The 9,897-nt window shown below is 38.0% G+C and overlaps 1 pseudogene; it reads right to left on the reverse strand.

Moving 5' to 3' along the window:
* Positions 1 to 4,533: 4,533 nt before the first annotated feature.
* Positions 4,534 to 5,591, reverse strand: LOC102499413 (GPN-loop GTPase 1 pseudogene; annotated as a pseudogene).
* Between the last annotated feature and the right edge of the window lie 4,306 nt (positions 5,592 to 9,897).

The following is a 9,897-nucleotide window of genomic DNA, read 5'->3' on the forward strand; positions in this document are numbered from 1 at the left end:
TACAGAGATCCCATAGAAACTGAGGAGCTCATCCTTAATGTCATAAATTCTGATTGACCTTGGCCTTGAATCCTAGCCCTGTGAGTAGTCAAGGCAGGGATTGAAGGAAATCAGGCTGGAGCCAAAACATTGCAGCAGCCACCAACCACAGGAGAGAAGCTGGAGCAGTTTTAAAGCCCACAACCTGAAATCAGAGTCCCTCTCCTAGAGTCTGACACTCAGCCCTGTTGATCTATGGGTTCTGCCCTAAAATGCAATAGGCAATGGAGTTCAGACTTCTGATACTGATCCTGCTCCTGTGAGTTTTCCCCAACAACCATTATTCCAGAGGGCTTGGCCTCTGTGTGAGTTGGTCATTCATTCAACATGGTTGGAAAAATGATACCATTGCCATGTTTATGCAAAACAGCTCAATAGCATTATCTAAGCATGATGTCATTATTTTTTATCTTCTTATTCTCTTTGAAATTCTCCTTGGAAAGGCTTTTGTCTCTTCCATTCCTCTGAATAGCTCATAAGATGATCAACAGTAACTGCCAGTTGTCAATCGCATTCTCATTTTACTAAACTATCAAGAGATTTTAACTCTTTGTGTCTCTCCTTCTTGCTCTCTCTTTTTAAATTTTGCCTGGAGGCAAAGGTACTTTCCAGAGAAAAGAAAAAGAGAAAGTAACCCCTAGTGTGGTACAGTCATGCTGCAGTTCCTTCTCCTCCATGTCTCCCATCCTGTCAGGGTTCTGAACATGCACACATATGTGACCAATATATTCTTTGAGTCACAGATGACAGGGACTACAACTATAGCAACAGCTATGTGGGATCCAGCTCCCTCAACCACCAGGCCATAGGCAGGCCCCCTCTCTCCTTGAATAGTTTCTTTACTTGGCCTCTGAAATAACACCCTATTGATTCTCCTTGTTCCTCAATATCTCACTTTCCAATCTTAACTGTTATTCCTCCATACTTGAAAAACTCCAGACCTTAGACCTCAAAATTTCTCATCTAAATTTAGTCCTTAAATAATCTCTTAACACTTTGCTGTCTAATGGTTCTAAATAACAATTTTATGCTGATGGCTCCCAAATTTACATGTCCAGCATACTCTATTTACAAACTAAATATTCACCACCTCTTCAGAAGTTGACATATTCTGAAGAGAACTACTAAGTTCCTTTACCAAACCTCTTGACCTGGTATTATTCATTTTAGTTGTTTAGGGCTAAAACCTTGGAATCATCCTTGACAGCTTACTTTATCTCACACTCAACATCCAGTTCATCAAAAAAACTCTGTTCCCTCCACATCCAAAATACAACAAAAATCTAATTACTTGTCATGTTCTTTGTTAGCACCCTGATCCAAACCACTCTTGCCCATTGCCTGGATTTTAGCTAGCTTACTACAATGTTTGCTTTCATTTTGGCCCCATTGCAGTTGTTCTCATAGTATCCAAACTAACCCTTTGTAAAGAAAGTAAGATCAGTTCACTTGTCTACCTATATCCTTCTACTGGCTTCTCATCTCACAGTGAAAGCCAAAGTCATATCCTGGCTTTAAGGCCCTATAATATCTAATCCTCCCACTTCCTTGCTGACATCTGCTATTCTCCCAGTTGCACAGGACTCCTTCTGACTTGAGCATGTTTCCCAGGACATTTGTTCTTCCTTCTTCTTGGAACTCTTTCAATATATACCTGTGTCTTGTTCTATATTTCCTTAGGTCTCCAAAAGAGGTTTTCCTTCAGTTCAATATAAAAAATGGCTACAGTCAATCTATGTGCACTCATAGTTTCTATCCCTTCACCTTTCTCCATTTTTTCTTTCCAGTAGTACTTATTGCCATTTGATATATTATATAACAACTTATCATTTATATTTATCCATGAGAATGCAAGGTACATTAGAGCAAGAACTTTGTCAGCTTTGTTCTCTGCTGTATCCCCAGGCCTTATGACAATACCAGCTGTATTGTAGGTGAACAATATATGTTTGTTGAATGAACAAATAAATAATAAAATTATAAATAAATTAAACCATGCTTCTCTATATTTTAATCACAGTTTGACTAAAATTATAATTGTTTAATATTCTAATAAAAAAAAACTAATAGTCATCTAAGAGATTGCTTTAAGATGGCTGATTAAACATTTCATTTCCAAAAATAAATTTCTGTACCTTGGTCACTATTTTCAGAAAGTTTTAGCCTCTTTGAGAGAATCCCACATAGATTATTATTTATTCTTTTCATTATTTCATGACATTCTCCAAGATCAAGTAAAAAACACATGTCAAAGCAATTTTTCTGTATCTTCTGATTAAAATCAATATTCTTCCTGCTCTTAACAGCATTAAAAATCAACACAACAGTTTCTGTTAACTCAATAGAATGTCAAGTGATGTCTCTGTGTATTGTTAGCAGCAGAGATATCAACAGAAGACTATCAACAGCCTATAATCATTGTGGTTTTAATTATCTACAAAATGTCATGTGTGCATATGGCATTTCACAAAACAACACAGTGAAAGCAAAGCTCTTGTCTCAAACAGCTTGGAGTTTATTTAGACAAAGAACTGAAGAATAGGGAGGCAAAACTTAAGAGCAGGGCCTGCTGTTGTTGAGTAAAGAATACTATTGATTCAAATGGTTAGGATAGGGTAGTAAGTCTCATTCTATTTTCCATGACTATAGAGCTTGACTTTGCTCTTTGAATCACAAACAACAAACCAACCTCAATAGACTTTCTCAAAACAATGCTTCCTGTTGGTCATGAAGAAGATAGCTCAGAACATATCCATCAGTAGATAACACTGTTAGAAATGCCAGTGTCAGCTCTATGGCCTGTTGGTTAAGGGAGCCAAATCCTATATGGTCAACTATGTGTTTTGAATTTTGGCCCTGGAAGCTTGAAAAATGGTCGATGCACATTTGCATGCAAACTCAAAATCCTGACAGAATGTGGAAATGGAAAAGAAGGGATGGCAGTGTGATCATGTCTCCCTCTCTCTATTGCTCTATTGAAAGCACATGTACCCACTGGCAAATTAAAAATAAAAAGACTGATAAATACTATAAAGCTCACATTCCACCAATAACTACTAGTAACATCTTGTAATTTTTTACTATTTTCAAAAAACTATTCTCCCCTCAAAAAAAAAAAATTATAAAAACTGATGCACAGGGACCAACAGTTGGCGTAATGGCTGTGTCGCTGGACTCCCACATGGTCAACCGCGGTTCGCGTCCCGGACCCAGTGGCTTAAAACTCATGCCGGACGTGTGTGCATGCATACCCAAGATCCCAAGAGGAGAACGGAGGAGAAGCGAGTGCAGTGTGTCAACCCCCCCGGGGGTGATTTCTCACTCTCTGTCTGTCTCTGTCTGTCTGGTGAGCGTAAGTGCCCTATAGTGAAAACCTCTCAAAAAAAAAACAAAAAAAAACTGTTGCATAAAAATCCCATATTGTGCTTAGCGTAATAGTGAATTACTAATTTTATATAATTTATTGATAGACAACTAATTGAGGTATTTACAATGAAGTTTGCAAAATAAAATGTTTGTAAGGGTAACAAAAGTAACAAAAAAATAAAGGTAGGATATTTGCATATAGGGGAAGATATTGATGAGAGATTGGCAAATGTGCTGTATATAATGCATCTAAAGAAGGCTACTGTCTATAAGATTGACATGATGGGGAAATGTGGATCCAGTGTTACCAGTTCTTCTGATTATCAAAAAAAGGTGAAAATACAAAATTTCCATGTGCAACTCCCTAAGTTTTAATTTTTGCTTAATTAAAATAAAATATTAAATCAGCAAAACAAAATACACCCATATGCAAATTTGATACTCTGTAAAAGATTTGACCCCAAAATAGAGTCTCAAAGAATTCTATTTTTTTTTAAATTAAAACTTTATTCAAGCCACCATTTAAACAGGATTGTTACTCATTAATTATATGTTTTGCCCACTTTCTTTAGCAAAGAGCTACCCAGTGTGAGGGACATTTCATACCAATGTTGACTGGTTGCTAAGGAGACCCCGTTGGCACTCTGGACAAGCTCGTTTTTCCTTTCCCTTTCTGCTAAGAGAAGGGTAACTCATACTGTAGTCATGGGCAAAATTCTGGGAAAGCAGAGGTTAAAGATGCAGTCTGGCAACAAAGATGTAAAGTAGTCACAGGAGAGTTAAGTTTTCTCTCTAGCCCATCCATCAGAAACAAAAGTACTTGAGCTCAAATGATAAAACGTGAAGTTTTGAACTTCAAGGGGTATCAGCTTCCAAGAACAGGCAATACCTCCTTCCTCATGTAAATACAAGGGAAAGGTCAAAGAAGAATAGGCACCAACCTGCTAGGTCCAAGGGTCTTCTATTCCTGACTTCATCTGAGTCACAGAACTTCCCTAATAAGAGAAACTGCTACTGTGAAGAAAATTGTCCTTTAAAGTAGACTCCAATCAGAGGTAAGAATAGTACTTTCACATGGAGTTCCAAGATTCTGGACTTGCAGAAACAAGTGAAGTTTTCAAAAATCTCCTATTTGTTATTCCTCTTCCAGTATTATGCCATTGATTTTGCATAAAATTCTGGAAAGTTGGTTCTTCATGGCTCTCCTCTGTAACTCTGTGGTCAATGTCATCAGTATCACTGTCTGCCTCCTCATCCTCTTCATCCAGGTTCTTTGAGTCAGGATCAGGTCAGAAGGGTCTAGCACAGAGGATGCACTGTCTTTGGAAGTCCCCATGACCAAGGCTACAGAACCCATACCTTTCCGAAGGCATTCTAGTTGCTCTTTCTGCTGTTGGCTCTACACACTGGCCAGTGATTTCTTCAGACGTTCATGTTCAGGGAGATACTCCCTTTCATATTCTTCTGCAGCACTGGTGATTTGCATAAGAGTTCATTTAAACCAGTACCCAGAACTTCAGACACACCCACTACCCTGAGTGAGCTGTAAAACTCATCTAACACCTGGCTCTTGGAACAAGTCAGGTTACTGACATATGTGGTCTCTCAATTTATGGCATCTTGGAAAGCCTCAAAATCCTGCATCCATTCCACTGCAAAGCTGTGATCAATGATGTCAATTTTGTTCATGACCACAATGAAAGGTAGCTTGGTTTTGTACAAGATGCTACAGGCATAGAGCATATTGAACATGAATGTCACTGGGTTGGTACTTCGTGATGTGTCCATTACATAGATGACAACTGTTGGAAATGAGGATGTCAAAGCCTCAGTGATGGTTGTCCCAGAAGCTGACCAGGAAAACACCTCAATCTGTCCAGGTGTGTCAATCAAGACATATTTAGGTATGTTCTGGGCTTTCTCCACAAATTTTATCACCTGATCAAATCTGGTAGCAAAGAGATTGAGTGAGGTAACTATGCCTCCATTGGGTCCAAGTCCATATTGTTTCATGACTTCTTTATACTTCACAATGTCACGAAATTCAATAATGGCAAGAAATGGGACTTCATGCACAGCTGGGTCTAGGTTTATCACATAAGGTGGAGAGCCCTGGCTATGCAGGTATCCTGTTAGCCTGTGTGCAAAAGTGTTTTTTCCTGATCCTGCCATTCCCAACACCGACACACTGGGGACGAAGCACCGCCCAAAGCCTTAGGTGCCACTGCAGCTGCAGGCACCTGCCATCTTGTGCTTGGTCTCAAAGCACTCTATTTTTAAAAATGTTTTATTTTAATTTAGTAGACACACATGTTATTACTTTATCGCCTTAAAAACATTACATGTTGTGACCCATCAATACCTATAACACATACAAGTAATATACAATTATCTTCTTCATCAGTCACTACAAAATATTAAAAAAATATTTAAAATGCTTTTATTTCTCATTAAACTCTTTTAATGGGTCTCAAAATTCTGTGACAGAGTTTGATCAAGTTGTTTCCATTAAAAATTATTGATTTTAAAAACTAATAACTTAAAACACACACACACACACACACACACACACAATGATCCACAAAATATTTTCCTTTCCTTCTGAAGATTTTATAATGCATTCTTATAATTAATAAGTTTTTACTATTAAATTTAAGTGATCAATGGAGAAAAATAATTCTGGGACTATTCTTTCACTACTGATTAAGACTGAGGTGGTGATACCAGCTGATGGCGTAATGGTTATCCATTATTACTACTCCCATGTAGTCAACCACAGTTCAAGTCCCAGACCTGGTGGCTTAAACTCATGCCGGGGACATGTGCATGTGTGCCCAAGATCCCGAGAGGAGAATGGAGAAAGAATTGCGGTGTGGCCATCCCTTTTAGGGGGTGATTTCTCGCTTTCTGTCTCTCTCTTTCTGGCTAGCGCACAAGCCCTACAGCAAAAACATCTCTAAAAAAAAAAGACCGGTGTGGCAGGAATTAGGGATATATACTTAGCCTTCTGAGTTTTCTAGGCAGACTTAGTTGACCTTGCCAACTCCACCAGCCTTCTTGTCCACGGATTTGATGACACCCACAGCAACAGTGTCTCATATCATTAATGACAAAATGACCCAGAGAAAGACAGTCAGAGAAGCTTTCAAGAACACATGGGCTTGCCAGGAACCATATCAACAATGGCAGCACCACCAGATTTCAAGAATCCACAGCCATCCCCAACTTTTTACCAGAACAAGAATCAATCTTTCCTTCAGCTCAGCAAACTTTCATGTGAGTAAATACATGTGCTATGTGACAATACAGTACAAGGACATAGCCAGCACTGATTTGACCTGGATGGTTCAGGATAATCACCTGAGCAGTGAAGCCAGCTGCTTCCATTAGTGAGTCATTTTTGCTGTTCATCAGCAATATCGCCATGCTGAACATCTTTGACAGACATATCCTTGACATTGAAGCCCAGAGTGTCCCCAGGAAGACATTCACTCAAAGCTTCATAGTACATTTCAACAGACTATCCTTCAGTTGTCATACTGCCTTGAGCAAAATTAACCACTATACCAGGTTTGAGAACACCAGTCTTCACTAGGCCCACAGGGACAGTGCCAATACCATCAATTTTGTATACATCCATGAGGGACAGACAAGGGCCTGCCAGTTGGATGAGTTGGTGGTAGGATACAATCCCAGAGCTTCAAGCAGCATAGTTACAATAACACCAGCAACTTTATGGGTAAGTTTCCATCCCTTGGATTATGGCATGTTAGCATTTGGATTCAGCATGGTGTCACCATTCCATCCATAAATTAGCACAAATGCTATGTCAGGATTGTAACCAAGTTTTTAAATGTAGATGCTGATTCGTTAACAATTTCCCTGTATCTCTTCAGACTGTAGGGTGGCTCAGTTGAATACATTTTGTTAAACCAATGATTAGCTGCTTTATACACAGTGTGTAAGCCAGAGGACATGATCATGGGTCTGCCCACTCTTGGAGATACCAGCTTCAAATTCACCAACACCAGCAGCAACAATGAGGACAGCACAGTCCCCCTGATATGTGCATGTAATAATGTATTTGATAAAGTCTCTGTGTCCTGGGACATCAATGATAGTCATATAATACTTGCTGGTCTCAGATTTCCAAAGGGAGATATCAATGGTGATACCATGCTAATGTTCGGCTTTCAGTTTATCTAACCCAGGCATATTTAAAGGAGCTCTTTCCCATCTCAGCACCCATCTTCTCAAATTTATTGATGGTTCTTTCATTGGCCCCACTACATTTATAAATCAGATGAGCAGTAGTAGTGGATTTGCCAGAATCTACATGTCCAATGACAACAATATTGATGTGAAACTTCTCCTTTTGGCTTTGATTTAGCATTGGTTTCTCAACAACTATGTTCTGGCTGCAAACATGTTACAAAAAAGCTAAAAATTCTTTAGAGGCTATAACATACAATGAAAGAAACCACCACAGGATTCTTGGAAGGCAGGGGGGTCTGGCAGATTACAGTAAACTTACTTGCTTTCTTCTTATGAGTTTATGGAAGCTTAAAAATACTGATGGTGTATCAGACAGTAAGACATAACTTTCATGTGACTACTAAAATCAATTTTTTGAAAAAATAAAGATCTGAATAAAGTGTAAGTAGCTAATTCCCAGTGCAAAGGGTGAAAAGTAAATGCTGAAAAAGTACTACATCAATATTTAAAACATGGTGATAAATTTAGAATGTTCACATATCTACTGATATCTTTATTTTGCAATCACACTAGATGTTTTGGCTAGATTCAAAATAAAGTTCTTTCAAAAGGAGATGCATTTCCATTCCTCAAGTATTTATTATTACTAAGGAGGAATCGACTGTGAGAGTAATTATTTCTTTCCTGTATATCACCATTTTTTTTTACTTTAAGGAAAGTTTTTTTAATTAAAAATACAGAAATATCACTAGTATGTGTCCAGTTGTATGATTTTTGTTTTCAATTGGGTCTTCCCTGGGTCTTTAAACTAGACTTTATTTATTTCAGAGACATATTCTAGTGTTTGTAGATTAATTCTCTTTCATTACTTCTTTTTTTTTCTTTTTTTTTAATGCTTACTATTAATATGTTGGATCTCAATGCTATTCTCATACTTTCCATCTCTTTGTCATTTTCCTTTTATTCTAGCAGATTCTCTTGACCTCACACCTCTATTACTGAGCCAGCTTCACTATGCTCATTTAATTATTGAATCCATCCAATTGTTTGTTTGTTTCTTCTATGTGTGAGAGACATAGAAATAAAAGAGGAGAAAGAGGGAGAGTAAGAGATACAAATACACTCAACAGAATCTTTACACTGAGATTTTCCCTCAACCTCAGCCAGCCCTGGATCACGGGCACATGTGTGCCCACCATGTTCAGGAAGGTGTCTGAATGAAAACCCAAGAAGCTTCCCATGTAGATTAGCCTCACCGAGCTTTGTGTTAGTACTTGGCCACCATCTGACCCCTACTTTATTTTAGAGAGATTTTTGCTGTAGGGCATGTGTATTCACCAAAGGGACAAAGAGACAGGGAGATAGAAAGCAAGAAATCACTCCCTAGGGGGAATAGCCAAACCACAATCCCTTCTCCTCCATTCTCCTCTTGGGATTTGGGCATGCATACACACACACCTGGCATGAATTTTTAAGTCACTGGGTCCAGGACTCAAACCACAACTTTATGGTAGTCCAGCAATGTAACCATTAGGATATCTGCTGGTCCCCCCACTTTATTGTAATTTGACAATAATTCCTTTACATTTTTAATAATTCTTTACTGCTCACAGATCATTCTTTCCATTTCTTTTATGTTTGTTTTATAAAATGCAATGCTTATATAAGGTTAAATATGCTAAGAAAAATATCCATTTATTTTATTTTTTAGTATCCTGAGTTATCTGTGCCTTTTTGCAGGTCTCTTATTCTTCTTAGTCTTCTTGGCTTATATCTTTTAGGCTGTTAGTGATTCTTGGCTTATAATTCATATTTATAAACAACTGAATGTTCATATTTGTTAGGTTTTCTCTGCACTGTTTTGTTAATTATGTCCACCGAAATTTGTTTAGTATTTTCTTGGTTAATTCTTCCATTCCATTGTCTCTGTCTTCCTTTTTCTGAAACATGTATCATTAATATTTTAGATTTCAGTGTTATTCTCATACTCTCCATCTCTGTCTTTTTGGGTTTTTTTTTCCTAGGAGATTCTCTCCCTTGAATGGGTGTCTTGACCATAATTCCTATGTAAGTGGAAGCTTATGTCAAAACATAGGCTTTCTAGTTGGGTGAGTAGGCAGAAAGCCAAGTTATCAGGCAGGGCCAGGACTCACAAAAATGCCTAAGTAAATTGAACTTTACTTCAGAAAGGAACTACTTTGTGTTTTTGTACTGCTGGGAGTTGTTGCTTTGCCTTTTTTCTCTTCAGATTTCTTAGTTTTGAAGACCTAGAATTTT

Source organism: Tupaia chinensis, unplaced genomic scaffold, assembly GCF_000334495.1.
Source record: "Tupaia chinensis unplaced genomic scaffold, TupChi_1.0 Scaffold138322_1, whole genome shotgun sequence".
NCBI lineage: Eukaryota > Metazoa > Chordata > Mammalia > Scandentia > Tupaiidae > Tupaia > Tupaia belangeri.